This window comes from Oryctolagus cuniculus, chromosome 3, assembly GCF_051225735.1.
Source record: "Oryctolagus cuniculus isolate XC-2025 breed Fujian yellow rabbit chromosome 3, ASM5122573v1, whole genome shotgun sequence".
NCBI lineage: Eukaryota > Metazoa > Chordata > Mammalia > Lagomorpha > Leporidae > Oryctolagus > Oryctolagus cuniculus.
In genome coordinates, this window is record NC_142869.1 from 148,082,084 (window position 1) to 148,100,328 (window position 18,245).

Consider the following 18,245-nt stretch of genomic DNA (forward strand, 5'->3'; position numbering starts at 1 on the left):
AGTGAAATGTTCACTTCTTTAATTCATTAAACAAATATATATTTGCTGATCTCCGAATATTTGCCAGATATTTGCCACAATTCTAGAGGCTGAGTACAGCAATGTATAAGGTAAGTGAAAGTCTATATCAAAAAGAAATTTTTCAGGATAAAACCACACTGACCGTGGCCATATTAGGATAAGAAAAACAAACAACAAACAAACAAAAACAAAGGACCACATTTCCAGGAGTCTGAATGACAGAACTTTTTAGTGGAGATGTAACAGAAAAACGAGGACCCCACGGGATAGTGAAGAAAGAGGACAGAGACTTGTCTGAGGCTGGCTAGCAGCTGGGAATCTAAATCTCACCAAGTCTAGGTAGGAAGAGGTTGCCATGTGCATTGCCACCCACAACTTTAGCTTAGAAAGAATTCACAGTCACCCATTGACTGTAACTTCAGCCTGGGTTACTGATTAGGGTCTAAACAACTTCTGGGCTCTGAGAAGGGAAGTCACAGTTCCTCCCTCCCATACCACACCTATGCAGAGTGCTCTGCACTGCTGCTACCAGAGATGATCAGAGTCAGAGTCAGAGTCAGGGCAACTTGTGGAGCAGAGGATAGATCCCCTGCTTCCTACTTTCACAAGAACTTTTGGGCATTACCCCAGAGCTATGCTTACTCACTACATGAGCCAGGAGGGTTTCTTTTAGCTTCGGAGGGCTAGCACCAGCAGCAGTTTATGAAAAAAATCAACTGCCACCCTGGGAGATCTGGATAATGACCGCACTGTACCCTGAAGCACTGTGACTAAAACAAGCAGTTCTAATTTCCTCAATCCCACTTCAATCTACCCTGTGAACCTAGTGAAGAATCTGCCTGCCTTCCACCCCTCTGGACCCATACATACCTGCCAGTGCAAAATCTCCTGTATACCTTGCAGTCACCCTGCAGGAGTGGAGTAGGATTCAGTTCACATCACAAGTCCGGGGACTATGGCTGTTAGTGTTGTAAACCATAGTACCAGCTGCACTCTCCTAGCAAGAACTGAGAAGGGGCCCATCTACATCACACAGAATTGGTCACTTTAATTGGTGCCACAAGACCCAACATCACTCAGGCTGACCAGTGAGACAAGGAGAAATCCAGCTTTATCTCTCTCAGAACCAAGAAGAAGTCCCTGGCTATCACAATCCCCAGGGAGATTGACTTAGAAGTCTGTGAATTGAAAATACACACCCTAGAAAACTCAAATTAATCTCAAAGTCACACTTTTAGCCTTATGAACCACAGAAGACTAGAAAACTGTGTCATGTGTTATTGACACCATTAAAACAAAATCACTCAGAAGTTACACTGCTGGGCTCACCTAGAACCAATGACAAAACAACTAGCCAAGTGATAACCTACATTTCATATAAACCATAAACACTTCCGATAAAACCCACTCCATAAAGAAGAAGAGACAATTACACACGATGTCAATGTAGGGTCTTAGGATACATAAAGAAGCAAGGTAGCATGATGCCCCCAAAAGAATCTATGTAATGACAAAATAGAATTCAAAATATTGATTGTAAAGAAACTCAATGTGTTGCAAGAGAATGCAGATAGACAGATTAAATAAATGAGGAAATCAGTGAGCAACATCAATGAAAAAATTACTAAGTAGATAGAAACCACTAAGAAGAAACAAGTAGAAATTTTTGAGATGAAATCTTCAATCAGTGAAATAAAAATATATGGGGCCAGCACTGTGGCACAGAAGGTTAAAGCCCTGGCCTGAAGTGCTGGAATCTCATATGGGCACCGGTTCTAGTCCCGTCTGCTCCTCTTCCAATCCAGCTCTCTGCTATGGCCTGGGAAAGCAGTAGAAGACAGCCCAAGTCCTTGGGCCCCTACACACATGTGGGAAACCTGGAAGAAGCTCCTGGCTCCTGCCTTTGGATTGGCTCAGCTCTGGCCATTGTGGCCATCTGGGGTGTGAACCAGTGGATGGAAGACCTCTCTCTATTTTTACCTCTCTCTGTAACTCTTTCAAATAAATAAAATAAATCTTTAAAAAAGAAAGAAAGAAAAACACAGCTTAAACAGCAGAATAGACCTAGTGGAAGAAGAATTTCTGACCTCATGAACAAAACTTTTGAAATAACCCAATCATACACACAAATAAATAGCAAATAATTCAAAAGAATGAAGAAAATCTATGTGAAATTTGAGATATCATTAAATGACCAAATATTCTTATTTTAGTTATTTCAGGTGGGGAAGAGGAGGAAAAAATAGTTGAGAACCTGCAAAGTGAAATAATAGTTGAAAATTTCCCAGGTTTTGAAAAGTACCTGGATATTTATATACAGGAAACTCAAAGGAAGCAAAGAATACTCAACCAAGAAAGATCTTCTCCAAGGCATATTGTAGTCACCTTGTCAAAATTTTAAGGAGATAATCCTAAAGACATTAAGAGAAAATTGTCAAGTTACATATAAAGAAGCCAGTTAGATTAACAAACTTTTCAGGTGAGAAGAGAGTGAGGTAACACGTTAAAGATTTTAAAAGAAAAAACTTCCAACCAAACATATTATAACCGGAGAATATATCCTTTAGAAGTGAACCAAAGGGAGCACATAAACAAGACTAGTGTCTGCAAATACTAACCTATACAATAAAAAAGGGAGAGAACGATCCAACATGGGAAGCGAGATACACAGCAGACCCATAGAATGGCAGATGTCCTAAACAGCACTCTGGCCTCAGAATCATCCCTTAAGACACGCAGATCTGGCTGAAAAGCCCATGAGAGTATTTCAGGCATGGAAAACCAAGACACTCTGGCAAAAAAAAATTACCAAAATGAAAGATCTCTGTGAGTGAGATCCCAGTGGAAAGAACAGGTCTTCAAAGAAGGAGGTACCTTTCTCTGAAGGGAGGAGAGAACTTCCACTCTGACTACAACCTTGTCTAAATATGATCAGAGTCAGTGAACTCAAAAGGCTTCCATAGCCTTGGCAACTCATGACAAGAGCCTAGAGTGATTACTGATGCCATAAACAAGAGTGTCAAATTGTTAAGTCAACAACAGGAGTCACTGTGCACTTACTCCTCATGTAGGATCTCTGTCCTTAATGTGCTGTACATTGTGATTTAATGCTATAACTAGTACTCAAACAGTATTTTTCACTTTATGTTTCTATGTGGGTGCAAACTGTTGAAATCTTTACTTAATGTATGCTAAACTGATATTCTGTATATAAAGAGAATTGAAAATGAATCTTGATGTGAATGGAAGGGGAGAGGGAGCGGGAGTTGGGAGGGTTGCGGGTGGGAGGGAAGTTATGGGGGGGTAAGCCATTGTAATCCATAAGCTGTACTTTGGAAAGTTATATTCATTAAATAAAAGTTAAAAAAAGAACACACACAAAAAATAAAGTAAATAAAAATAAACAAATAAAAACGTTAAAAAAAGAAAGCAAAACACAAAACAAGCTTATGTAAATTAGTTCATGCTTTTCATGCACAAGAATTCATCACTAATAAAAGGAATGCTTTGATCACTGTTTTGTAAGGCAATGATCCCTCTCTAACAACAACAACAAAAAAAAGTGAAGAATTAAAGTATTCTCCAGATAAGCAAAAACAGAGAATTCATCATTATCAGACTAGCCTTAAAAGAAATTCTGAATGGAGTCCTGAATTAAAAGCAAGCATCATGAAAACACTTGACACCAACAAATTCACTAACAGAGCAGGTAAATTCAGCACCCAATCAGCAAAATGTAGTTCTTATCTATCAATACTAACCTTGAATATAAATGGATTAAATTCAACAGCCAAAAGACTTAGGTTGGCTGAATGGACAAAAAACCACAGCTCCACTAAATGCTACCTACAAGAAACTCACTTCACAAAGATACATAAGACTGAAAGTAAAGGGCTGGAAAAAGTTATATCAGGTAAACGGAAATAAAAATAAGCAGGAGTAGCTATCCTCATATCAGCTAAAACAGACTTTAAATTAAGAACTGTGAAAAGAGACAAAAAGGACATTATGTTTTGAAAAAGAGATCAACTCAGCAAGAAGATGTAACAATCATAAACGTATATGCATCTGACACAAAACCACCCAGATATGTACAGCAAATACTATTAGATCTAAAATGAAAGATAGACTCCAATACAATAATAGTGGATGACTTCAACACTCCACTCTTATCAATGAACAGATCATCCAGACAGAAAATCAATAAACATGCATTGGAATTTAAAAGTAGTATCAAGCAAATTGACCTAACAGACATTTATAGGACATTTCACCCAACAGCTGCGAAATACAAATTCTTTTCATCAGTAGATGGAACGTTTTCTAGAATAGACCATATATTAAGCCGCAAATCAAGTCTCAGTAAATTTAAAAATATTGAAATCATACCATGTAACTTCTCAGAACACAAAGGAATAAAATAAAAAATCAACAAGAAAAACAAAGAAACACTCATAAATACATGCTACTGAATGATCAATGAGTCATTGGAGAAATTAAAAAGAAAATCAAAAGCTTTCCTGCAATAAATGAAAATACAACATATCAAAATCTGCAGTATATAGCAACCCATATTGAAAGGGACATTCATAACATTAAGTGCTTACTTTAAAAAAAAAGTCTGAAATAAATGATCTAATGATACATCTTGAAAACTTAGCAAAAGAACAAATAAACCCCAAATCAGCAAGAGGTGAGAAATAATAAGAATCAGAGCAGAAATAAATGAAATTGAAACTAAGAGATCAACAAAACAAATCTGTTTTTTAGAAGATAAACACAATAGACAAACATTTAGCCAGACTAACAAAGAAAAATGGTGGAAAAACTAAAATAAATAAAATTAGAGATGGAAAAGGAGACATTATAATTGACACGAGTGAGCTACAAATGATCAGAAGAAACTATTATGGAAAGCTGTGTGCTAGTAAACTGGAAAACCTCGAAGAAATGGATACAAATAATCTACCAATATTAACTCAAGAAGATATAGACCATCTAAACAGACTCACAACAAGCACTGCGATGGAAACAATAATTAAAAGTATTCCATCAAAGAAAAGCCCAGGACCTTATGGCTTTACTCCTGAATTCTACATTTAATGAGGAACTAACTCTAATACTTTTCAAACTATTCCAAAATATTGAATAGGATGCAACTCTGCCGAAACCATTTTTTGAAGCCAGCATCACTGTTATACCAAAATTGAAAAAAGAAGTTCACAGATTGTGTAGGCTCTTGCAGGCTGTTGTAAGGGCTTCATGTTTGATTCTAAGTGAGAGTTTTTAGCAGAAGAGTGACATGGTTTTATTACTGTTTTCCAATGACAGTCTGGATACTATGTGGAGAGTATACTATATGAGTGGGAAAGATGTAAACAGGGCGATTATTTAATAAGTGATTGTTATGGTAAGAAAGAGATCATTGTGGCTTTTTCTAAGGTGATGGTGGAAGAAGGGGTAAGCAGTAGTTAGATTCCCGTACACATTTTGAAGGAAGAGTCATTAAGAGTTACTGACATGTGATAGTGGATAATATTACAGTGATATTCTAGTAAAAAAAAAAAACATAGTAATTATGTAGTTAATACAAACTTGTTTGAATTGATTCACTGAGAATAATGTCCACATTCAGAATCTGTATTTCTTTTACTTGAATTCTTACAGCATCTTCCTGCTAGTATGATTTTTCAGTTTGACATAAATAACACTGCCTAGAAAATACTCACTCCAAGTAGGCACTGTCAACAGCTTAAATGTCTGCAGGATATACTTTTTGTTGCAATGAATTCTATTGCATTTGGTTATTTCTGGAAAATGGAGTCATCTCCAACCATGTTATCCTTAAGACAGAATCTGGTCTTTTGGTGACATTTTAAGTAGTGCAAACATTTATATTCATGCATATTGAAATGATAATGTATTATTATCTGGAATAGTGTAAATGTACCTACTAATGTGAAAACAGCTTATAATGCATCTGGAAGAATATTGTTTAAAATTAAAATTCATTTATCATCTCACTTCACCATTTGTTTCTTATGTTCCATTTCCCCATGATATTAGATGGAGTAAACAAAATCTCTTCTTCAGGGCATGTGAAGCACTTTTTCCCCTAGCTGATAATGTTATATACATTGGTATTATGAATTAAATGTCATGAATTATACACATTTGTTTTGAATCCTGCACCTTATGGAGTTGAAAATGCAGGCTTCAAAACAGAGTTACCAAACTACAAAGTACATTGGTACAGGCCCTTATCTCTGTCCTGCTTACAAAGCAAACAGGAACGCTTCACAAATTTGCGTGTCATCCTTGCGCAGGGGCCATGCTAATCTTCTCTGTATCGTTCCAATTTTAGTATATGTGCTGCCGAAGTGAGCACACACACACACAAAAATTGTAATTCCAAAATAAATTACATAAGCTTTCCTCTCACAATAAATCACTATTTAAATATTTTGTAATTTAAATATTAGCATATTAAAACATTTAATTTCTAGAAAAAAAAACAAAGCAAACAGGATTCAGTCATGGTAGCTCTACCCTAGATAAATATATTTTTTATATTTATGTAGTTTTAAAGTTATGTAACAAAATTATGTTTCCATTCTCTTACTACCATTAACATATGACTTTGGGGATTAATCTCCTGCATGAGGTTTGGTGACAAACTATAATTAAGCATTAGTGCAAGAATGAAGGACAGTTGTATATGAAAATAGCTGTTTGCTTGGCAAAATGTGCAACTAGAAATGGAACCAACAACACACCATGTTGAATATATGTAGAGGAGGCATACTGGCTTGAACACACTTTGAAAGCATTATCATAATTACTTTATATGTGTTCTAAAAGCACCAATGTTTCTGGTTGTTTATGGTGTTTGTCAGTTCAGCTTGCTATGCCAAAACATCACAAACTGGATGTCTTAAACAATAGCTCTTTAGTTCTCCCAATTGTGGAGTTTGGAAGGTGTGAGATCAGGGCGCCAACATTGCTAAGTTGTGCTAAGGGCTTTCTTCTTGGTTTGAAATGATCGTCTTATTGTATTCTCTGGCAGACAGCAGTGAAGCAAGCTCCCTCGTTTTCATAAAGCACTAAGTCCGTTCATGTAGTCTCTACCCTCTTGATTTAATTGCCTTTGAAAGACTAATTTATTTGAAACACAGAGAGAGAAAGAAAGACAGAGACAGAGAGAGACACAAGAGAATTATATTCCATACATAGGTTCACTCTCCAAAGACTACAACAGCTATAGTTGAACAAAGCCAAAGCCAGGAACCAGGAACTTCATCGCTGCTTCCCAGATGGGTGGCAGGGACTCAAGCACTTAGGCCATCTTCCTCTGCTTTCCCAGGCCCCCTCGTAGGGAACTAGATTGGAAGGAGAGCAGCTAGTTCTCAAACCAGTGTTCCTATGTGGGATGCCAGCACTGCAAGCTTGGCTTAATCCTTTGTGACACAAGGCCAGCCCCAGTTAGGCTTTTAACATATGAATGAAGGGGGAAAATATTCACTCTCTTGCAGAATTAAGTAAGGATTTTATCAAAGTGATAAAATGATAGACTTAAAATGATAGAGTTAAAAAATTGCAGCAAGATTTTTCAAGTTCTTTAAATACTAATGTGCCCTTCAAATACTAACATGCTTTTTCCCAGTAGGAGGGTATAAAACTACATTCATGATACAACCCAGGAATGGTTTCATAGGACTGATGTTCTCAGGAACATCAATTAGGAAATATTGCTGTAGTGGTTTGATTTTGCAAATCATTCCTTACCTTTAGGTGGTTACCAAGCACTCTGATTGTATACCAAGCACATGGTTTGGAACAACTGATAAACAGTAAATTTGATCTTCATCTCACATCACAAGCAAAATAAAATTCAGAAGGATTCAATCAGTTAAATGTAATTTAAAAAAAGGTTAAGCCCCAAATTACTAAAACTATTACCACAATTGCCATGAGGATGAATGTTTATTAAATGTACTGATTTAGAAATATACAAACTTTGTAAGCTTAAATAAAGAAAAAAATTTAAAAATGTAATTTTGATTGAAGGTTCCTTGTTATGTAACTGAAATTTTACAAATTAAATCACAAAGCAAACAATAACATAAGAAAAGAATAACAACAAATATGACAAATGGTTGATATTTTTAATAAAAGCATCTTTCTGTAAAACTATGGAAAGAATGAAGACCTTTAATAAATAAATGACAAAAGAACTGATCAATTACCACAAAGAGATATTCCAGGTACAATTTCTTTTCAATATTACAATGAAATTAAGGCAACAATGAAATACCATTTTTGGTTTGTATACCTAATTAACAAAGAATTTTAAAAGCATAAAGAATATTTGGTATTATTTCAGGATGGGGTGAAGTGAACCTGTTCTTATGCAGGATTCACACAGTGTTACACTTGCTTTAGAAATGACATAAGGATGATATTCACATCTTCTGACCCAATCATTTCACTCCTAGGAATGATTCCTAAGAAAACAATTCACTTTCTCAGCAGTTCCTGTTTGCTTTACGCCAAAATAGTTTCAGATTCCAACCACTTCTTGCTGCATTCACTCCCATCATCTTCATATCACGTCTCTCACAATCACTATTATAAGATCTCCCCAAGTCGTCCCTAGTGCTTCCTTCCTACCCTGCCTTCACACTCACCTATAATCTGAATCATACCCAGCAATAAGATTAATCTTTCGGCCAGCGCCGCGGCTCACTAGGCTAATCCTCCGCCTTGCAGCGCCGGCACACTGGGTTCTAGTCCCGGTCAGGGCGCTGGATTCTGTCTCGGTTGCCCCTCTTCCAGGCTAGCCCTCTGCTGTGGCCAGGGAGTACAGTGGAGGATGGCCCAAGTGCTTGGGCCCTGCACCCCATGGGATTCCAGGAGAAGCACCTGGCTCCTCGCTTCGGATCAGCGTGGTGCGCCGGCAGCAGCGCGCCGGCCGCGGCGGCCATTGGAGGGTGAACCAACGGCAAAGGAAGACCTTTCTCTCTGTCTCTCTCTCTCACTGTCCACTCTGCCTGTCAAAAAAAAAAAAAGATTAATCTTTCTTTTTTAATTATTTTCTTTTCTTAAAAGATTTATTTATTTATTTGAGAGTCAGAGTAACAGACAGAAGGAGAGGTCATCTACCTGTTGGTTCACTCCCCGAATAGCCGCAACAGCTGGAGCTGGGCCCATCCAAAGCCAGGAGCCAGGAGCTTCTTCTGCCTCCCCGTAAAGTATATGGTGGGAAATACTGCCTGGTGTAGAATCACAGTGACACTGCTACACGAAGGGCATTTGAAAGAAGAGGAAGAAAAGTAGCAGTGTACTCAGTGAAGCCAACGAATCAAGAATGAAAACCCCTGCAGACAGGCAGGAGACAATGCCAGAGGCCTGCAATTCACCGTGGGAAATGTTACCTGGGTAGCAGGTAAGGCGAGGTCTGAGAGTAATGGGTGGGACTTGCTGTTATGTCTTTAATGAGAACAGCTTTGGCGATGCACTTAAGACAGGAAAGATTTTAGGAAATTGAAGAAGCAGTGGATGAGGAAATGAAGTAGAATACAGACAACTTTTTCTAGACATTTGAGGGAGGGAAATAAGGTGAGAAACAGGAACCAGGAAGGTAGCTTTGAAGTGGAGCATGTGTTAAATTATAGGCAGAAAGTGGAGGGGTGGGTGGGTTGGTGGAGGAGGGAGAGAGACTGATTGCTGGAACAAGGTACCATGCTGGGAATTACAGAGAAAATCAGGAAAGGACAGACTTCTGTAACAGAATGCTTCTGCCTTTTGGTTCAGAGCAAATAAAACAAGGATGTGGACAGTAGAGGAAGATGTTGGGGGAATCTGGAAAACAGGGAATGGAAAGATGCCCGATTTCAGAGGTCATCATTTCATCTTGTGTGTGTGTGTGTGTGTGTGTATCAGCACTACACTTCTAATGTAAATAAAGACATTTCAAGTTTATTTGAAAGTAATTGATTGGGGGCTGGCTCTGTGGTGCAGTGGGTTAAAGCCCTGGCCTGAAGCTCCAGCATCCCATATGGGTGCCGGTTCTAGTCCAGGCTGCTCCTCTTCCAATCCAGCTCTCTGCTGTGGCCTGGGAAAGCAGAAGAAGATGGTCCAAGTCCTTGGGCCCCTCATCCATACGGGAGACCTGGAAGAGTCTCCTGGCTCCTGGCTTCGGATCAGTGCAGCTCTGGCTGTTGAGGCCATCTGAGGAGTGAACCAGCAGATAGAAGACCTTGCTCTCTGTCTCTACCTCTCTGTAACTCTTTCAAATAAATAAAAAATGAATCTTAAAAAAAAAAAGAGAAATTAATTGATTGAATTTTCTCTTTACCCTTTATGGCTGGTGGATAGCAACATATCTTTTGTAGAGATTTTGTCATATGGTTTTTTTATATTTATATTTTATTTTATTTTATTTAATGAACATAAATTTCCAAAGTACAGCTTATGGATTACAATAGCTTCCCCCCATAACTTCCCTCCCACCTACAACACTCCCCTCTCCCACTCCCTCTCCCCTTCCATTCACATCAAGATTAATTTTCAATTATCTTTATGTCATATGGTTTTAATTACATAGTCTCACCACGGGATAATGTAGACATGAATTGGTTTAATATTCAGGAAAATACAGACATGATTATTTCACACATTTTTACCAAAGCAAAAGAATTATGCAACCATACCTGAAACATTTTTTTTAAATTTCATTTTGGCAAATCCGTTGTGTTGGGAATTAAGTTTTATTTGGGAAAAGAAGATTCATGTTGAACACTAAAGGGTTAATATTTTATGACAGCCAGATTGGTTTCTTGTTTCATGAGAAACCCTAAAATATTTAAAGATTGGTGACACCCCTGAGACTCCTGTTGATCCAACATCTGAAGTCAAACAGAGCCCCTCTTCTCCCAGCACAAGCACTCCCATGGACAAAATGGCTGAATGTCGTAATTTAGGTAAGGGATGGTGTAGGTGCTCTTCACTGTACAGGATTTATTGTACTAAATGGCGTCTGGTTGCTATTTTGTGATCAATTTATTGTGTAGAGATTGGCTACAATGAAAACCACACTTCAGAAGGCTTATGGAAGAGCTATAGACAATGGGTTCTAGATGGGCTCCTGTCTTTGTGTTTCTATCTCTCTTAGTCACAAAAACCACACAGCTAAATTGCTCTGTTTAAAAATAAAGAAGAAGAAGATGGAAGAAAGAAATGAACTGTATGTAGGCCAAATAGGATTATCTTCTTAATGATGCTAATGTGAATTACTTTTAATAGGATTAAATCTCCTGGGTTTAGAGTAATAGAGAACCATCTTAGCTCTTTAACAAAATGTGTCTAAGTGGTGTATAAAGATTCTAAATATTAGCATTCTATAGGTGAAACAAGTGCTGTACATAATTAGAGGTCAGCATTCAAAACTGGAAATTATGTTAACATTTAATTTAATTACCTTAAATCAATTTTTAAAGAAAGAAAAGAAAATTTGCCTGACATGTTTATACACAGCACCATTCTGTGCAGTGTGACACATCAGGTCAAACTCACGTACCTGACACATTTCCAATGAAGATCCTGAAAATGAATTAAAAATCTATTGGATGTTAGTATAATAAGAACTGAGAATATGATAAAAATGGCATTTCAAATTGTCAGAGAAAGGACAGATAATTCAATAGACATTGTTGGAACTACTGATTAGTTAGGAAAAGATTATTTCCTTACCTATCCGTATAAATTAAAACTTTGACTGTCAAATATCATAGAAAATTGAATATAAATGTTCTAGACAGAAAGAATATTTTCACCGTTTATAACAGGGGTTCATATTCTTGGTATACAAATAAATTTTTAAAAGAAATGAATCAACCTTCCCTTTGGCAAATCACCATAATAGGAAAATGGGCAAATGTCGTGAATAGACAACATTAAAAAATACAATTGCCAACAAAGAAGACATAGTTATTCAACTTTCAAAACACAGAGATGAAGTAGCTAGTGCCTCCTAGAAGTGTCCCTGCACCGGCATGGGAGACCAAGAGAAGCACCTGGCTCCTGGCTTTGGATCAGCACGGTGCGCCAGTTGCAGCACGCCGGCCAGGGCGGCTATTGCGGGGTGAACCAACGGAAAAAAGGAAGACCTTTCTCTCTGTCTCTCTGTATCACTGTTAACTCTGCCTGTCAAAAATAAATAAATAAATAATTTTTTAAAAAAAGAAAACACATCTTCTCCTTGGATGGCCCACATCCAGAAATGGAGCAATGTAAAGGTGTATAAATTACTTTTCTTTCAGCTCAACAAAGGACCACCTTGAAATGCTGTCCTGGCCCCGGAGCTGCCCACGAAGTCACCTGAGGGGTGTTGTTGAACTTGCACTGCTGCCTCTGAGCAATCCTTCTCCCACAGAGATTCTAAGAGTTCTCATTAATAGACAGAATGGCAGTACTAACCTCCAATTCAGAACTTGCCTTCTAGGGTATCAAATCTGCTACAATTTTATTTTCTACAACTTAAAAAATTATTTATTTATGTGAGAATGAGAGAGGGAGTGAGGGAGGGAGGGAAGAAAGGAGAGAGAGAGAGAAATCCCATTTGCTGGTTCAAATGCTCACAATGGCTGTCTCTCCTCAACCCTAAAACACCAGTACCAAAACTGGGAGCAGGGAACTCAATCCAGGCCTCCCAGCTGGGTGATGAGAACCCAAACACTTGAGCCAATTACTGCTGCCTCTCAAGGGTCTGCATTAGCAGGAAGCTGGAGTTAAGAGCATAGACAGGTTTAGTTTTGTTTTGGTGGCAAACTGCTTATGGGTATCAAAAGACATAAATATAAGTTTCCATTTGACACAGCAATTTCATTTCTTAAAAATAGTCATAAATGCTGTTCAGGAACAGCTTTTTTTCATACTATTTGTTGAACTCCTTACTTAGTATACAGTTAATCATATTTGTTATAAAGTTAATTAAAAATAGATTTTAGTTAAAAAATAAAAATGGGAATAGGAGTGGGAGGAGGAAGAGGGATAGGAGTGTGGGTATCACTTTTATTTTTCTTTGTAGTTTCTGAATTTTCTAAATTTTCAGCAATGATCATAAATGTCTTATAAATTTAGAAAAAAAATGTATGTTTAGTTTTCAAAAGGTGGATTTTTAAAGACTCCATCACGAACCCATAATGCAATAATTGCTTTGAATCAGATTTATTTTGTTTGCACTGATTCTGATTTTGCTACAGTTGGGCTCTTCAGAATCACACTTCTCTTTGGCAGCTGCTGATAAATTCCAGTGGAACATCTTGCTCCCTTATTATGTGTATCATGCATATGAATTTCTCTTTTGCAACAACATAGTACTGCTGCACTCCAGACTTCTGCCAAGGAGCTTAAGCTTGAGATAACTGCCATTTGGAATCTGCCAAAGGGTAGCTGATGTGAGCTCTAGTTGAGAGGTAGCCAAAGGACCAATGAACCAACCATTTTTTTCCTAGGGTAATAGTTTTGGAAAAGTGTGTGGGCAGGTTTACTACTGGATCCCTGGAGCTGACCAGAGAGAGGAGTTGGGGAGGGAAAACAGGGAGGGAGCTGAAATGCAGAGGCTCAGGCTTACTCTGTACTTTTTCAACTATATGGCTGCACTTTGATCTGTTTTACGTATTTGCTTTCTGAGTAAGTTGGTACACTTTTCTTTGGTTTAAAATAGTTCAAATGACTGTTCTATTGTCTTTTGGTATTATCAGTTGTGATAACTTAGGTCATTCAAAGTGAGAATTTCAACTGTGTTAGCTTATGTGCTCAATGAGTTATGCTTTTATATCCAGCTTATTTAAGTGAAGAATTAAAAAATAGTCAATGAAAAGCATTTTTGAATCTTCAGAATCACTTTGGAAGAGTCAATTATGTCATTATTAAATATACCTTTTATGTAAGAAAATATGTAGAACACTTCTCCTAGAACTTTGGATAAGAAAAAAACTTTCCTCTAGTACAATTTACATGAGATATTTACAAGAAGAGAAAAACAACCAGTTAAGTTTCCACTTTTGAGGGGACTGGTGCTATGGGATAGTGGGGAAAGCCACAACCTGCCATGCCTGCATCTCAAATGGGTGCTGGTTCAATTCCTGGTTGCTCCACTTCCAATCCAGCTCCCTACTGATGTGCCTGAGAAAGCCGTGGAAGATGGCCTAAGTGCTTGGGTCCCTGTCACCGATTTGGGAGACCTGGGTGGAGTTCCTGGCTCCTGGCTTCAGATCAGCTCAGCTCTGGCCTTTGCAGCCATCTGGGGAGTGAACCAGTGGATAGACGATCTCTCTCTCTCTCTCTCTCTCTCTCTCTCTCTCTCTCTGTAACTCTGCCTTTTAAATAAACAAATAAATCTTTTAAAAAAAAGTTTTCATTTTTGCATCACTGACTAGGACACACAGAGTAAAATTCAGTACTCAGTTATTAGGAATTATCTGATTTTTCAGCCAGTATTTGGCAAATATCTTTCCTATTCATGATTTATAATCTGTTTTCATATTTAATGACATGTACATTTCTGATCTAATTTTATTGTAGTTGTCCTAAATCTTTTGCCAGTTAAGTGTAATATTATAAATATTTTACAGAATCTTGCAAATGCTTTATAATATATTGAGTATATTTCAAACAGTTTATGGGAAAAGGGAAATAAAAGGTAAGTTTGTTTTGGTGCAAAAAATGTAAATACATGCCTACTTTTCATAATACATGTTTTCCATGAACTTTTGGAGGTGCCCCCTCCTGTCTCATTTCAAATAGCTTGTGTTGATGTCTTTGATGAACACTGTTCCTATTTCACTTATTAGGCCATCCCATCTCCCCTCCTCCTCCCCTAAAACATACATTCCGGTCCAACCATCATCACCACACATTTGCTATGAGTATCACAAAGGCCCTATATGCTGCCATGGCACACAGACTGCTCTCTCTACACGAGTGGTTTCCCCTAAACATTTGTTTTTCTCCTCAGAAAGCAGGCAGTGGTTTTTCTGTTGCATAGGGAGAGATTAGAGAAGAATGATAAACTTTTCTTAAGTTCCTACATTTCAATTCGTAGAAAAATAGATGTGTGGGGCTGGGGCTGTGTCTCACTAGGTTAATCCTCCGCTTGTGGCACTGGCACCCCATATGGGTGCCAGGTTCTGGTCCCAGTTGCTTCTCTTCCAGTCCAGCTCTCTGCTGTGGCCCGGGAGGGCAGTGGAGGATGGCCCAAGTGTTTGGGCCCTGCACCCCATGGGAGACCAGGAGGAAGCACCTGGCTCCTGGTTTTGGATTGGTGCAGCGCCGGCTGTGGTGGCCATTTGGGGGGTGAACCAACAGAAGGAAGACCTTTCTCTCTGTCTCTCTCTCTCACTGTCTATAACTCTGTCAAATAAATAAAAAAAGGAAAAGAAAAAATAGATGTGTACGTGTATGTGTGTGTGCGTGTGTGCAAATGTGTGTAAATATGAAATCCTCCTTTTCAGGGGAAGTTAATTTTTTAAAGTCACTGTGTATGCGATCTGAAGTGTAGAATACTTCATTTGAAATGAATGATTCACTTCATTAACAGAGATAAGCATTCAGTAGATAAAAACCTATCCAGGCAAGAGTTACATGACTCTATTAAGAGTTTATTTTTCTAGCTTATATTTCTAAATAATGGCATACAAACTTGTGTTCCATTACTTTAACTGTTGGTGAGCACTGTCTCTGTGCTCTTTCTAGAATTAGTGTGTGACCTGTTTTTTTTTTTTTTCTTTTTTTTATTTATTTATTTATTTATTTTTTTGACAGGCAGAGTGGACAGTGAGAGAGAGAGACAGAGAGAAAGGTCTTCCTTTGCCGTTGGTTCACCCTCCAATGGCCGCCGCGGCCGGCGCGCTGCGGCCGGCGCACCGCGCTGATCCGATGGCAGGAGCCAGGAGCCAGGTGCTTTTCCTGGTCTCCCATGGGGTGCAGGGCCCAAGCACCTGGGCCATCCTCCACTGCACTCCCTGGCCACAGCAGAGAGCTGGCCTGGAAGAGGGGCAACCGGGACAGAATCCGGCGCCCCGACCGGGACTAGAACCCGGTGTGCCGGCGCCGCTAGGCGGAGGATTAGCCTAGTGAGCCGCGGCGCCGGCCTGTGACCTGTTTTAATCAGTTAGGGACTAAGACCTGAGATTTATTGCCCCACATCTGTCTTCCAATGGAGTTTTGTGTGGAAAGTGAGCAAGCAGCTGTTGGAGTGAGATATTCTCTCCTGCTGAGAGGGTGGTTATGAGGACAAAGGGTTCTTCTTCATACCACTAGTTTTGGCTCATCTGAGCTTTGTGGGAACTGAAGACCCAGAAATTATGGGAGATGTAGGAAAAAAAAGATCTGTACAGAATATTATAAAATGTGTATACTATTATCTTCCCTTGTTATCCAAACTAGTCAATAAACTTAGACTAACTATAGCTTTTTTTTTTTTTTTTTTTGACGGGCAGAGTGGATAGTGAGAGAGAGAGACAGAGAGAAAGGTCTTCCTTTTGCCGTTGGTTCACCCTCCAGTGGCCGCCACGGCTGGCGAGCTGTGGCCGGCGCACCGCGCTGATCCGAAGGCAGGAGCCAGGTGCTTCTCCTGGTCTCCCACAGGGTGCAGGGCCCAAGCACTTGGGCCATCCTCCACTGCCTTCCTGGGCCACAGCAGAGAGCTGGCCTGGAAGAGGGGCAACTGGGACAGAATCTGGAGCCCCGACCGGGACTAGAACCCTGTGTGCCGGCGCCGCTAGGTGGAGGATTAGCCTATTTAGCCGTAGCATCGTCCAAAATATAGCTTATTCTTTAGATGCTTTGCCTTGATGCCTTGATTCAATCTGCAGTTCAACAAATATTTGTGTAATACCTGTTTTGACTGGGGATACAGTGCTAAGCACATAAGACATTTTCCCTATTTTGCTGAAGTTTAGAATCTAGTGTGGAGAAGCAGGAATTAAACAATCTTCACAAATACATTGGCAATTTAGAACTCAAATATTTTCAAAGAAAATTTCAAAGATGTTTACTTAAAATGGGGAAAAGGTGGTAGTGGGAAGACAGATCATTTATTGTAGCTTGACTTAACATTATTTTAAATGCATTGAAAAGGTATCAAATAAATATGCTAACAATACATCTCAAGGACCTAGAAAAACAAGAACAACCCAACTACTTTGTGTTAGTAGGAAGAAATAATAAAAATTAGAGAAGAAATAAAACAAATTAAAATTTTAGAAAACTCTACGAAAGATCAGTGAAATTAAGAGTTGGTTTTTTGAAAAATAAACAAAATAAATAAACTATTGTCCCAACTAACCAAAAAATTTTAAAAAGACCCAAATTAATAAAATCAGAGATGAAAAAAGAGATGGTACAACTGATGGCACAGAAATAAAAAGAATCATCAGGAATTATTAGAAACAGCTGTATGCCAACCAATTGGAAAACTTAGAAGAAATGGAGAGATTTCTGGACACATACAATCTGCCAAAATGGAGTCATGAGGACATAGAAAACCTAAATAGACCAATAACCAAGATGGAGGTAGGATGAATAATAAAGACCTCCGAGTTGGTGGTGACTTTTTTTCTTCCTATGATACACATTTGATGAGTGTTATGGGAATTATTTTATTATTATAATATATACATTCACTTTTTCTGTTTTAATAAGGATTCTAAGCTTCTTTAGGGCAGGTACGAAATCTTAGGAATCTTTCTATCTCCTTTGTTGTCTGTACATAATAGACATAAACTAAATAGGATTAAATAAAATAATTTGAGAATACTGTTGAATAATTATAGCCAAATAACCAATTATACACTTAACTATCAAAATATCTTGATATATTTAAATTAAAACTCTCAGCAAAGAAATTCTATTATTTTGATTTAATAGGATACTCTTCCCAAAACATACTAAAGCCAAACAAACACAAAACACACTATTGGGTATAGCACATGATTTTAAACTTTTTATTACCAGTATGCTTTAGTTTTTCTTAGTGCAAAGTATTCAAAGTATTCTGAATTCAAAGGGTAGTTTCAAGGGTAAATGAGAAAACAAGTCTGTTTCCGTCTCTGTGTAGGTAAGTAAAGGTGTGTAAGGCTGTGCAAAGTGTGTCCCTTTCATGTGTATACCTATGATACATTTGGTAGATTTACTTTGCTATTTATGGTTTCCCAGAGAAT

The 18,245-nt window shown here is 38.3% G+C and overlaps 1 non-coding gene across 1 annotated transcript; it reads right to left on the minus strand.

Annotated features, from left to right (window-relative positions):
- Positions 1 to 6,302: 6,302 nt before the first annotated feature.
- Positions 6,303 to 6,409, minus strand: LOC127491866 (U6 spliceosomal RNA). Its single transcript, XR_007920799.2, has one exon. It is a non-coding gene; the product is annotated as a U6 spliceosomal RNA (small nuclear RNA).
- Between the last annotated feature and the right edge of the window lie 11,836 nt (positions 6,410 to 18,245).